At 49.1% G+C, this 13,999-nt stretch overlaps 1 long non-coding RNA gene across 2 annotated transcripts in view; it reads right to left on the reverse strand.

The window, feature by feature from the left end:
• The window catches only part of LOC133244625 (uncharacterized), a 17,177-nt gene continuing 3,178 nt past the window's right edge, over positions 1 to 13,999 (reverse strand). The window contains exons 3-5 of one of the 2 annotated variants that reach the window (XR_009735460.1): positions 3,973 to 4,087; positions 3,779 to 3,848; positions 1 to 301 (exon numbers count right to left, since the gene is read on the reverse strand). This is a non-coding gene — a long non-coding RNA (uncharacterized LOC133244625). The other variant, XR_009735461.1, reaches the window with a different exon arrangement.

Genomic DNA, 13,999 nt, shown 5'->3' on the forward strand with positions numbered 1-13,999 from the left:
TCAAGGAATAAAAAGTGATGCAAATTTTTTAAATTCATAAAACTGTGTGAATAACTTTTTAATTAGTTGGCAAATTATATGGCCAGGGGCCTTAGTCTGTTCTCTGAAGTAGGCATTAACTTTATTAACTTGTTTATTCCTTATGCAGGTTAAGTTGGGTTCTTTGTGAAGGGTGCATAGGTGTGTGGTAAGTTCTGATTACATTTGGCAAGAATCTTGGCTGGGGTAGACAAGGGAAGTTCCTTGTAGATTTTACTTCTGATGGTGAACTTGGCCTCCATCACTCCCTCCTGAAACCCAACTATTTGCAGGCGGAAACAAGGGATTTTAAAAAAGATAAGGAAAGAAATAAATTAGAGGGGGAAACAACTGGAGGATAAATAATCCTCTTAAAACAGTCACTGGGAGAGGCAATGGAGAGAGTCCTGGATAGGGGGTGGTGTGGTTTCTAGTTGGGCTCCCTTACTCCGTGGCTTCTGAGCCTTAGGCAGATAGCCATCCTGTTTAGCTCTCTGTCTCCCTGTCTGTAACATGTGGGGATAATCCATATTCTGAGGTCCTACATCCCGTCTGCCAAGAGGATGGAGTGGGACATGATCTGATAAAGTGACTGGACTTTTACAAAGCACTGTCCACACAGAAAGCTATGGAATACCCTTGATGCCTGGACCAAGGTCCTTGGGTGTCACCAGAGCCAAACCCAGTGCCAGCAAGGCAGGCTTCAGGGTGATGTGTGAGAAAAATATATCCTTTGGTGAGCTCCTGGAAGGGACTTGCAGGGGATCTACAGCGTGGGGGCGTGGTGGGAGTGAGTATACTGGGCCTGTCTAACGCAAGTCAGCACATGTCCGGGCCCCTGGAGTGTGCACGTGATGGCTTGTACGTGTGGGTGTGGTGTGTGTGAATACCTGTGTTTCAGTAGTGAGGAAGGGAAATTCATGATTTCATTCACTCCACTGGCATGGCCTGAGGATTTATCAGTCCTCTGCTCTAAGCACTGGGGATTCAGTGATGCACAAGATTCACTAGTTCCCGTGAGTGTGTGCATGCGCATAGGTGAGTGTATGAGAGGATTTACGTATGTTGGTGAGGATACGTCTGTGTGAAAACATACATCAGAGTCTGTGTACATGAGGGAATGTGTGCTTGTGGGAGTCTGCATGTGAGCATGTGAGAATCGGAGTGTTTATGTTTTTATGCAAAAGAGAGGAACAATTCCACGAGAAACAATTCCCCACCATCCTAAAGGGTATCAAATCTTGATAAAATGCCTTAAAGTCTTGAAGGGCCCTGAGATATCATCTTGCCCAGTCCTGACTTCCAAGATAGAGGTAGAGGACCAGAGAAAAACAGCTGTGTGTAGAAGTCAGCCAGGAGCAAAGCAGAAGGTCCAGAATTTATACCTGCTGACTCTGAGCCCACGAGGCTTTTTCTACTCAAGATGCAAAAATGCAAATTAACTGAGGCTCAGAGGTTTTAGGGAAAAGGCCAGAGTACACAGCAGTATTGTACCTGTACCTGAACACAAGCCACTGAATTCCAGTGCCCAGAGTCTTTCAACAATCCTGCATTTCCTTTCAAAATCAGGACAAAAGTGTTTGCAACATGGCTGAGGATGAAGTGAATTTAAGAACTCCCGTCCCTAATGAGTGTACCACAGGCCAGCTGGAAAGATTTTTGTCAAAAGCCTGGTGACAGGCTCACGTTGGGGACTAAAGGGCCCCCCTCCTCCTATGGACAGAGGAGCCTAAAGGGCTAGAGTCCATGGGATCACTAAGAGTTGGGCACAACTGAATGACTAGCACACACACTCCTCATCTTCAGGAGCCACATGGAGGAAGTCAGATCGGGCCTCCAGAGCCCCATTCCCTGCCTCCTCCTGAGACAGAGCAACTGTGATCTCCAGGGGCTCCAAGGACAGCCCTGTGGGGCTGGGGTCTGGGAGTCAGGACACACCGGACATGTGGCCCCAGTAATCTCACTGTGATGCTCAGGTGAGATTTTTTTCTGTATGGGTCCTTCCCGCCACTGGGGATTCTGTGCCCTCACACCCATCAGAGACGCAGCATATTTTCCCTTCACAAAGACATGGGCCTTTGTATCAGTGCCAGCCTGGCTTCCCCTGCCCTGAACTAGTGCAGGTACCCAGAGCCTCCACATTGCCCACTCAGACCTGCCCCATCACTAAACCCAGAGGAGATAGTGACCCCTCCCATCAGAGGCTGAAATCTAGACTTTGTCTGGTTTTCCTAAATCTGCTGCCAGGTTTATCTGCCCAAGACTCTCTGGCCCTGCCACCCTTTCTAGATATTTCCTGCCCTCACTTCCATTCCTATTTCCTCAACTTGCTGACAGTTTCTACTATAACAATGGCAGAACATCCAGCACCTGACTTCAAGGACAACCAAACCCTTGCTGGACATTCCCACTGCTGGCCCTAGTCAGAGGCCCTAGAACAGAAGGTGCCTGGACACTCCACCCCTGGCTGAACTTTGAACTCCAAGACTGGTCACTCTGCTGACCTGAGGCCATGCCAGCCCTAACATTTCCCTTGCCTTAGCCACCATTCCACATGCCTTTGGTCAAGCTTACCCAATTTACCACACTGAGATGATTTCATCTGACTTTTTCGCCCCAGAGCCTCTAACCTCACTCCACCCTAAACCCTGAAACCAACTCCTGGCCCCACTTGAAAGCTTTTCAGACTGAGTGAAAGTTAGCTTCTGCCCCAAGTGTGTTGTCATCAAGACCCCTTGGGTACTTCCTTCCTGACCAGAAATGCCATCAGAGAGTCCAGTAAGCGCTTGGCTCACTGCCCCCATCAAGGTCTCCCTAGCGTCTGCTCCCAAAACAAAGTTGTCAGAAAACACACCCAGGAAAATTGTCAGGAAGCCACTAGTCATCCAAATTATTTACTGTCCCCTGGCACATAGCCAGCTAGAGGCTGGCCATGCAGACTCTGGGAAAATATTTATGTGGGTTCTGATGGATGCTTGGCCAGGAAGACTGCCTGCTGTCATCTTTTCTTCCTGCTGATAAGGCCAAGCAACGCATGTCAGACAGCTCTTAGAAGGGCCTGGCGGCAGGGACCTGGCATCTGATCAGAGTGAGGTTAATGGCTGCAACCCTCTGTTCCACTTCCATCTCTGCCACCACCAGCTCTACTCTTCCCAGGGCAGTAGTTCCTCCATCTGTAACATCATGGAGCAGACTGGATGACCTCGGTGTCTCAGATCCTATGAGATTGTGACTCAGACAGAATCTGATCTCATTTCCAGATCTGCCATTTTGATGGCATTGGCTCATCACAGAGCTATTTTTCTTGGCACCCTGGAAACGTTCCTGAAATTCCAGCATCCTAGAATTTCTCTCTCCACTGATCCAGTTTCCGTAACCAGATGGGAGAACTCCATCTGGAGGGGGAAGATCTGAGCCTAAAATAAGAGTAAACTGGAAGAGGGGAAATTGAGGTCAAGCAGTGCTGGTCATGCACCAGTGTTGGCAAAGCTCGATGCTGAGCTCACTGGGGCAGCAGAGGGTCCCAGCAAAAGGCCTCCTGTCCTTTTAGCCACACTGAGCTCCAGTTCTGTCCTCCAAGAGCTCCCAGTAGGCAGTGTGGAATGGACCCCAAGGCTCATCTGATTCCCCAATTGATCCTCATGCATGCTTCTTCTTGCCCGTGAGCCCAGGGCCTCCACCCACTGCCCTCAGCTCTGCAGTTCTGTCCTTGTCTGAGATCATCTTAGATGCCTCACTGGGAGGAGTTTCAGCCTCCTACCTCTTGTAGATGACATGACTTACAGGTCCTTCTCCATTTCAGAGTCTACACTTGTTCCCTCTGAAGATGCCTGCAAAGTAACAAAGTCACAGATTCAGACACAGGACAGAGGTTCAGGTGCCCCCAGAGTTCCTCCATTGTCTCCTGATAGCTTCTCTGAGATGTCCCATGACCTCTCAGGACTTTCTGCCTACCTTAGTTTCCCTGAGCATGGAGCTCCCTCAGCCTTCCTCTCTTCTCAGACCCAAAGTTCTCCGGGAAGCTTCCATGTGCCAGTCTGAAGGGGCAATGCTGTAGCTGTGCTGGCCACTGATAAATTAGAATGTAGGAGCAAGAGTGAGTGCATTCAGTGGCTATTTCCCTGAGAGAGTACTCAGGACAGGCATCACTTCTGTTTACCTGGTCTGAAGAAGTGTTCCTCTAGACCCTCTTTTTCTCCATTCAAAGACTCACTTAACTCCCCTCCTGTGCTGGACATTGTAAGAGGTGTGATGGAGGGCAGGCGCACAGGTAGACATAGAACTGTTCCCTTCACCTGCCCCAGGTGCCTGGCATCATAGAACAAGACCAGACCAGCCTCTCAGCCTCTACCACCTCATGCCCTCATCACACCTCCTCTCCTCTTCACCTGCCTCATCCTGGAATCATGGCATCATAGGAGGGCATGTTCCTATGTCCTAAGTTCCTAAGTCCCCTAAGGAACTTAGACAATCTGTGAAATGAGTAAGAATGGAGCTGTATGAACAAAGATGTGGATAAAGAACACAGATAAGGACTAGCCTCTACCTGCGGAGAAGGCAATGGCACCCACTCCAGTACTCTTGCCTGGAAAATCCCATGGACGGAGGAGCCTGGTAGGCTGCTGTCCATGGGGTCGTGAAGAGTCGGACACGACTAAGCGACTTCACTTTCACTTTTCACTTTCATGCATTGGAGAAGGAAATGGCAACCCACTCCAGTGTTCTTGCCTGGAGAATCCCAGGGATGGCGGAGCCTGGTGGGCTGCTGTCTATGGGGTCACACAGAGTCGGACACGACTGAAGCTACTTAGCAGTGGCAGCAGCAGCCTCTACCTGGAGATGAATGGAGAGAGTAGCATAGAAGCATATACAGTACCATATGTAAAATAGATAGTCAGTGGGAATTTGCTGTATGACTCGGGGAACTTAAACTGGGGCTCTGTAACAACCTAAAGGGGTAGGAAAGGCTGGGAGGTAGGAGGGAGGTTCAAGAGGGAAGGGACCTATGTATACCTATGGCTAATTCATGTTGATCTATGGCAGAAATGAAATCGATATTGTAAAGCAATTTTCCTTCAACTAAAAATAAACCTGTCAATCCTAAAGGAAATCAGTCCTGAATATTCATTGGAAGGGCTGATGCTGAAGCTGAAGTTCCAATACTTTGGCCACCTGATGGGAAGAGCTGACTCATTAGAAAAGACCATGATGCTGGGAAAGATTGAAGGCAGGAGGAGAAGGGGATGACAGAGGTAGGATGGTTGGATGGCATTACACACTTGATGGACATGTGTTTGAGCAAGCTCCGGGAATTGGTAATGGACAAGAAAGTCTGGCATGCTGCAGCCCACAGGGTTGCAGAGTCAGACACGACTGAGCGACTGAACTGAACTGAACTGAAATGTAAAAAATGACTAGCCTCCACCTGCAAGACGAGGCCCCGTGTGGTACAGCCACTTGACCAAGTCTGAAAACCTCTGATAGTAGAATCCTTGTTACAGACAAGGAAACAGAGAGCCAGAGAGGCAGGGCTGGGACCCAGGTAATAAGACTGCTAGTCACAAGCCTCAGGGCAGGAAGCTCTACCCTCCGGTGAAGACATCCCTTACAATCCTCACAAGAAGCCTAAGAGGTAGGCCTTGCTAACAGCCTTACTGTTCAAACAAGGAAACAAACAGAAAGGCAAAATAACAGGTAAGGTGACGCACTTTGAAGTGGCTGAGGATAGATTCATACTCAATCTGTTTGATTCTAGAGCCGTCTTGTCTAGAACCCAAGTACACAGCTTTGAGAAAAAGCATGCCGAGGAACCAATGACCAGGACTGCTGTTGCTGTAATTAGTTAAAATAAGAAAGTTGGCCCTCCCAGGGAAGATGCATTTTAATATGCCTTACTCATTCAAGAAGAAAAGCAGCTAAAACCCAAACAATTCACTGACGGTCCTATAGCAGTAAGAGCTCCAATATGCTACAGAAACCAGGTGGAAGGAAGCCAAAGCTAAGTTCATCAGAGGTTTGTAACAGGGAATCAGGAAGGCATCTCAGGAAAGGAAAACTGCTACACATGGCCTTGAAAGATGAGTGGAAATTCACCAAGAGAAAAGGGGTGAGGAGCTTGGACGTGCCAAACTATATGGATAACAAGGGTCAGTTTTCTGCATCTGGGTGGAAATTGATGGGTGGGGAGAAGTAACAGATGCAGCTGAGGAGGAATCAGCTGACTGTAAGCTGAAGGGCCTTAGACAAAAGGCAAGACGGTCCTGACTTTATATTTAAGGTGCCAGTATATATAAGCTTTCAAGCAGAGAATCAACCCCTTGTCCATTGAAAAAGACTGGGGAAAAAGAGGGAACACATCCCAGGGGCAGGGGCTCATATGTTAACAATGATAATGACAGCTCACATGTGAGTATCACTCTAATAAATCTCAAAATGAAACTTTCACTTGAACTCATTTATTCTTCACATCAGTCCTGTGAGGTAGGTATCCTTCTCCCACTTGTACAGAAGGGAGAGAAAGGCCCAGGATCATGCAGATCCATCCCCTTAGTCCAGGCTGTTCATCAAGGAGTTCCCCTCTGAGTAGTCTGGGGCAAGTGTGCAGACTGAGGCTGGATTTCTGCCTATGGACTAGCTGTTCTCTGCATCTCATCTAACTTTGAGGTTGTAAAGTTTTGAGACTTGGTGGCAGGCTGGCTGCCTTGTGGGGCTGCTGGTCTGAACCGTGGGTGGTCAGGAATGTTTCAGGACTTCCTGGGCCCCGTGTTCCAGGCTGGAGTGCCTGGATTAATGATCCATCTGCAGGCAGAGTCAGCCGAGGCCCTGACGCCCGGTGCAGGGCATCGATTAGACTTTACACTCTGAGCTTGCTTTCATCTGAGGCTCTCCGGGTGGGCTGGGGCCTAATAATTAACATTCCCTGAGCCCCACAACATGAGTGAGCTGAAGAAGGAGAGAAAGAATCTTTTAGCAGGTCCCCTTCAGTGGTAGGAGTTGCCCCCCCCAGATCCAAGAAAACCTGAGTATGGCTGCCAGGCAGACGACCACATCACCCCAGTTGACACCTCAGTCCAGCCTGGAGTTGCACAGTGAGTGGTTTTGGTCTCATCTTTGAGATTCACAACATTTTTATGGGGAAGTAACACTAGGATTATTATCCTCACTGTACTCATTTGGAAACTGAGGCCCAGAGAAGGGCAAGGAATTGCCCAAGGGCAGAGGAAACAGGATTAGAGCTCAGGTCTCTGGCTCCCCTACCTGGCAGCCTTCCAATGTGGAAGGCTGTCTCCTGCAGGGATGTCTGGATCCCCTGGCACCTCGAGGTGAGAGAAGATAGGAGTGTGCTTTGATTTTCTATTTCACAAGAGAAATCATTACAGAGTGTCATGTTACTCATTCATGCGTTGGTTCACCAAATACCTACTGAATCCCTAGTCTGGTCCAACCTCTGTGCCAGGTGCCAAGGACAGTGGAAAATAGCCCTTGACACTGAGGAGCTTAAAGCTGGGGAAAGGAGGGCAGTGGAGAGTGTGGTAGGGGAGGGGTAGATACACAAATACTAAGTTCATGAGGTGACACAGTGCTTTACTAGTAAATCTAGTTGATAGTACAGAGTGCTTGGAGTACAAGGTCCCATGCTGCGGCTGCTGCTGCTAAGTCGCTTCAGTCGTGTCTGACTCTGTATAAAAGGCAATAATAAGTTCTCCCAGAGGAGTGAACACAGGTAGTGATGGGGATGTGATCAGAAAAGGCTTCAGAGGAAAGATAACCCGAAAGTGGAACCTTAAAGGAGGGCTTGGTGTTTATCGGGCAAAATGGGAGCTGGGGAGAGGATATACAGGTCGGATCATCCCCAAGGGGAAGAAAAGAGTTGATTCAGGCAATGAGAGAGGCATGAAGTTGTTCAGTTAACTGAGAACAACGATGTTGGTTGAACAGGAGGATTTGAGTAAGAGATATTGGGAAATGAAGTTGAACAAATAAGCAAGGATCAGATCAAAAGCGCTTCCTAAGCCAAGGTAAGGGAACTGAAATTTATCCTGAAGGATTCAAGGAAGGAGGCAACATGGTCAGAACTGCATTTCAGGAGAATCCCTCCTGCTGCAGGGTTAAAGACGTAATGAAGGACGACAGATTGAAGTAGACACCTCTGGAAGGCAAAAGTGACGGTTTGTGGCCACAAAGGGCACCCAAAACTCTTGTCTGGTCTGGAGAGCCCTCTGTCCTGAGAATTTTCATATATCAAGAGTGCTCCCCATGGTTGTCAACTTATGCCAAGGCCCGTGATCTGGCCCCATTCCACACTCCCTGGTCTGCAACGAAACCACAGCATCCTTTTCTCTCTTTCTATAGGATTCCTTGTACCTGGACTTCCCACTTCTGCAAGGACACGTTTTGCCACAGGCGGCTTCCCACTGCCAATCACTGCCACCAACATACAGCAGCAAAGCACACACCTTCACAGCCCTCTGCTTTAAACCACTGTTGTTATTTAGCTGCTCAGTCAGGTTTGACCCTTTGCAACCCCGTGGACTCTAGCCCACCAGGCTCCTCTGTCCATGGGATTCCCCAGGCAAGACTACTGGAGTGGGTTGCCATGTCCTTCTCCAGGATCTTCCCAACCCAGGGACCGAACCCACATCTCCTGTTTGGCAGGTGGACTCTTTACCACTGAGTCACCTGGGAAGCCCTGCTTCAAACTGTAGATGACCCCATGTTATCTGGTTGCACTTGTTAATTCCACATGTGTTAACTGAGCATACTATGAGCCAGGCACTGCTAGGCTCAGCGTATGTGGCCTCTGCTCTCACCTCCATGGGCCCCTGTGGTTAAAATCTAAACTCCTTAACCAGCATTTCAGGACTTTCTTAGGCTGACCCCAGCCCACCTCCACAGACTCATGTTCTCCCTTCCTCTCTGAACTCGTCACATTGAGTCGTTTGATGTCCCTTAAATATCCTCTATTATGTTTTCTAAATAGAAATATCTTTTTCATTGGAATTATAATATACACACACTCTAATTCTAATACCAATAGTGGAAAGTTGAAAGTAAAAATGTGTCCTCTATCCTCTCGTACCCACTACCCTCCAAATCCCATCCCTAGAGATAAAAACTGTTAACCTTGGGTAAATATCCTTCCTGATTCTTTTAAAAACTTCTGTGTCCTAGGACATCACCTTTTGGAAACTCTTTCCTGTTCTTCAAGACTCATTGCAACGTCTATTCCTCTTCTGCTGAGAAGTTCCCCATGACTCCCAAGAGTGGAGTTACGCACCCATTTGTTGTTTTTGCTTGCAACAAACATAGCATTTATTGCCCATTATTGAAATCATCGTACGGTATGCCTCCAACAGGTTGAGTGTGGGACTGTAGCCTGTGATTCCAAGGACGGGGCTGTGACAGCCTTCGTCTCCACTGTATTCATGGTGCCTTGCACATGGTAGGTACTCAGTGAGTGTCTATTATAGGTACATGGTGGGTGAACAGATGGATGGACGAGCGGGTGGACGGATGGACTGATGGCAGCTGGAAACTCCTACGGCATGCCCCACAAGATACACAGGAGGGGATAAGAATGGCACTGAGGAGTGGAAAGAACCCCAGCTGGGGGTTAAGGACTGGATTCCCATGCTGGCCCTGCCTTCTCCCTGTTATGTAGCTTTATAGAAGTTCCTCACCTTAAGCTTCAGCTTTCCCACCTGAAACTAAATGGGGAGGGGTGGGTATTTCCCCGGAAACCGCCCAATGGATGCTCCAGAACGCTCAGCTGGCCCTGGCCCAGCACCGCTATTTCACACCTCTGTAATTACCCACCTGCATGCCTTTTATTACAGAGATTGAGGTGGGGGCGGGGCTCATTAAATAAAGGGGAAAAGGAAATTGCTGGCTTGCCGAAATGACATCGTTGGCATTAACTAGATTAACTTCTGAAATGAAAAGCCCACGAAAGCAAAACCAAAACAGAGAAAGAGCCACGGCTTCCGCTGGGGGCTTCATGGTTCCCTGCTTCAGCCTGCCTGACCCTCAACCCAGGGCTCCAACCATCCTCCCCGGACAGGCTGGAGAGAGCCCCTTCCCTGTCTTTACACAGGACTTCACCTCACGGATCTCAGGAAAATAGTACTGGGCACTGGGCCCCAGACCGGGACTGGGAACTCTTTCAGAAGGTTCTAGTCCATAGGGGAGATAGGCAGGCATGTCGACACCATGCAGAGTGGTGAGAGATGAGTCAAGAAAGCCAAGAACTGATGGACCCAGAGTCCAGGGATCAGAGAAGCAACACCCCAGCTGAATGACAAGCAGGTCTCCAGCCAGAGCTTCTTGGAAAGGCAAACCAGGAAGGGGTTAAGAGGAAGACACAGAGACGCGAGGAGGAGCCAAGGGCAGTCCTACATGGCTGGAGCATAGAGGGAAGGGGTGACATTGTTGCATTTAGTGGTCCCATCAGGTAAGTTTCTCAGGATGACACGATGACTTGATGACTCAGGGATCAAGCCTACAGCAGCCTGGGCTGGGGGCTGAAATACAGAATCCCTGCACCAAGTCAAGAATGCCGGACGCAAGAGCACCTGTTAGGCAGCGGTGGGAAGGAGCTGCTGCTGAACTCAGAGCTGGTGTCAGCTGACACTCATTCACAAAACCGAGGCAAGGGGCAGTAATGGTCTCAGACCAAGGCGCGGTCTCAGCTCGCCATGCTTACAACCATCAGAAGAGGTGGATGGATACTGAGCGAAATGGATCCAGCTCCGCTCTGTGGTTCCAGTTCCAACAAGGGCAGGGCAGGGTGGAGTCTTGATGCCTAGCTAACTGTCCACTCTCACAGAGAGAGAACCAGTCCTTTTAAGCATCCCAGAACACACGAGGAAAACCCTCCTCCCCCAATAAACCCGGATTCTTCTACCACAGAGGGTCAGCCAAGGTGAGCCAGAGAAGGGAGGAAACAGGAGAAGAAACACGATGCAGTTCCTGCTTCCTCTCGATAAGACACTTTTCATGGACTTTCTCTTTCCTCCTGAAAAGAGTCTGGATGGAAGTATTCCTTTCTCCACATGAGAGGCTACAAAACTGAGGCTGAGCGAGGTTTACCCACTTCTCATAGCCAGTGACAATCAGAGCTAGACTCAGCCCTGAGGTCTTTGCAGTTATAAACTGGGAGATCTCTCCCCACACATCTTTCCTTCCAGACCCTGCCCTTGGCCATAAAAAGCTTCCAGTCTGCTAGTGCTGTGGATCCAGTAATGTCACACTAGCTTGCTAATGTTGGACTAAAACTCAGAAATCCTGTAATTCCTCTGAGCCTCTAGACACCAGGACCATCAAATCAAATCAACTGTCCAATGAGGTTTTTATTTTTCTCTTTTTTGGACATGTCACGCAGCATGTGGGATCTTAGTTCCCCAACCAGGGATCAAACTCATGCCCCCTGCCATCTAAAAACAGTGTCTTAACCACTGAACCACCAGAACTTTAAACATGACTTCTATTCCTAGCTCCCCTGCCCAGGGGCATTTGTGATGTCCTCATTCTGAGAAGTGACATCTAATGATAGAAGTCTCAGCACAGGACAGAAGAGATTCTTTTAGATAGAAGGCGGCTGTTGCAGCGCCCCTCAGCTTCATCCAGCTGCACCCGAACCCACACGGGGGCCTGCAGGCCACTGGCACCCCCATGGGTCAGTCCTGGTCAGGATCACCAGATGCCAGGCTAGGTCACTGGGTATTAATCATTGCCAAGGGGGAAGTTAAACTGAAAACCAGTTCATTAACGATTAAGCTTCCTCTCTGTAGCCCTCAGGGAAGGGGAGCTCAGGTGGAGGGCAGGGTCTTGTGTCAGGAGATCTCCTCCTGTGGAAGTCTTCCCAGAGAGTCTGTGGTGAGCAGCAGGGGTCCTGGGTTCAAGTCCTGGCTCTGCTCTCGACCTGCCAGGGGACCTTGGATGGGACACTTCCCCTCTCTAATCTTCCAAGTCCTCTTCTGACACGTGAAGAAAATTCCACTGGGTTCCTTGTGACACATTAGCATACACTGTCCTAAGAATAGTGTATATGTATTTGCTCTTCTCCATCTATAATAGTTCTGTACCCTCAGGGTTCCCAGTGCAAGTACACTTAACTGTTCACATCTTCATGGCCATGGAAATTCAGTTCACTTCAGTTGCTTAGCCGTGTCTGACTCTTTGCGACCCCATGTGCTGCAGCACGCCAGGCCTCCCTGTCCATCACCAACTCCCAGAGCTTACTCAAACTCATGTCCATCAAGTTGGTGATGCCATCCAACCATCTCATCCTCTGTCGTCTCCTTATCCTCCCGCCTTCAATCTTTCCCAGCATCAGGGTCTTAACTGTTCGCATCTACACAGCCAAGGAAAGTTGGTGGCAAATCACAACTCCACCATGAGACCTGGGGTGCATAGACTCACACTCTCCTCTTTGCTCCCCACACCAGCCAGGCAGATCTCTGACCCCAGAACATGTCCTCTTTGCTCTCCAGGCACTGGCCAAGTTATATCTGGAGGGAGTTCTTTGGAGCCCAGTAATGCACAAGAACCAAAATTCCCCATTTGGCCAATTCCAGGTATCTCCTTTTGGATCATCCTATCCCATTGGGCTTCCCTGGTGGCTCAGAGGTTAAAGCGTCTGCCTGCAATGCGGGAGACCCGGGTTCGATCCCTGGGTTGGGAAGATCCCCTGGAGAAGGAAATGACAACCCACTCCAGTATTCTTGCCTGGAGAATCCCATGGAGGGAAGAGCCTGGTAGGCTACAGTCCACGGGGTCGCAAAGAGTCAGACACGACTGAGCTACTTCACTTCTCCATCCCATTGGGACCTGCTAAAACCAAAGCTTTGCACAGGACCTTCACAAATGTTGATCCAATACCAAAGCAATGACACAGTATATAATTAAGCAGACACCTAAACCCTTTGTATTCTACACAAGGCACCGGGATGGTGCCAGGGCTCCAGTGGCAGTCCCAAATGGAAGTGACACCACACGTACCCTGGTTTGCAAGCAGAAATGTCCATTAAGGTGAGACATCTGACGACAACAGTGGTAAACAATGACAGATTTTAAAACATAGAGGCAGTTGGGATTAGCAACCAATTTCTTTCCTCTTTTTTCAGTTGCTCTTCACCAGGCTTTCCAAGAAGTGAGTCTAATCACTCTTCTGTCTGTAGATGGCAGCACTGGCCCCTTTCACACCCCATGATTTTCACTTGAGAACATGTGCTCCTGAGAACGGGGTAGAATGGGGTAGAACAAGGATACAATAAGAGGAACTAGCTTCACAGCAATTAGCCTCGCCCACTTAAGATGTGAGCATATCTGAGAGTCACAAAATTCCCGAAGCCTCGCTCAGGATTCTAGCAGGATACCCCAGCTCACCAATAACTGTCTAAATTACCACTGCAAGGGGTCCATGAAACTCAAGGGTTTTCCCCGGAAGTGTGTCAGGATCCACAGAACCCAGCTGGAGCACCCTTGAGCAGAAGAGTACAGAGTACAGCAAGCTGCCCCTGTCTGTTCTGAGTCAGCCTGGAGTGTCTCGCCCCCAGGCATTGCCCCAAACTCCTGTTTACTGAGTGCTCTCTATGTACCTGGCAGGTTGCTGAGAGCATTGCCAGCACGGTGCCATCTACCCCTCAAGATGGGTACTCCTTCATCTACTTTACAAAGAGGAGACAGTGGATCCAAGAGGGTAACCATCACTTGCACAAATGTGGAAACCGAGTGAGTGGAAGACTTCTATTCAATGTCATGTGTTAGGTCACCAACCAAGCAGGACAGGAACCTACACACACCCTGGAGTGAAAGCTTACCAAAGCAGCCTGGCAGTATAGGAGACGATAGCCGTCGAAATGAGGAGGGAGGAAGAGAAACAGGGCTATGGTCCCAGGACACATCTGACACCTCCTCTGAATATTGTCGCCCCCAACTAAGAAGGGAGTCAGGAACACCCCTCAGATCCAGTACCAGTTCT

Source organism: Bos javanicus, chromosome 3, assembly GCF_032452875.1.
Source record: "Bos javanicus breed banteng chromosome 3, ARS-OSU_banteng_1.0, whole genome shotgun sequence".
Classification (NCBI taxonomy): Eukaryota; Metazoa; Chordata; class Mammalia; order Artiodactyla; family Bovidae; genus Bos; species Bos javanicus.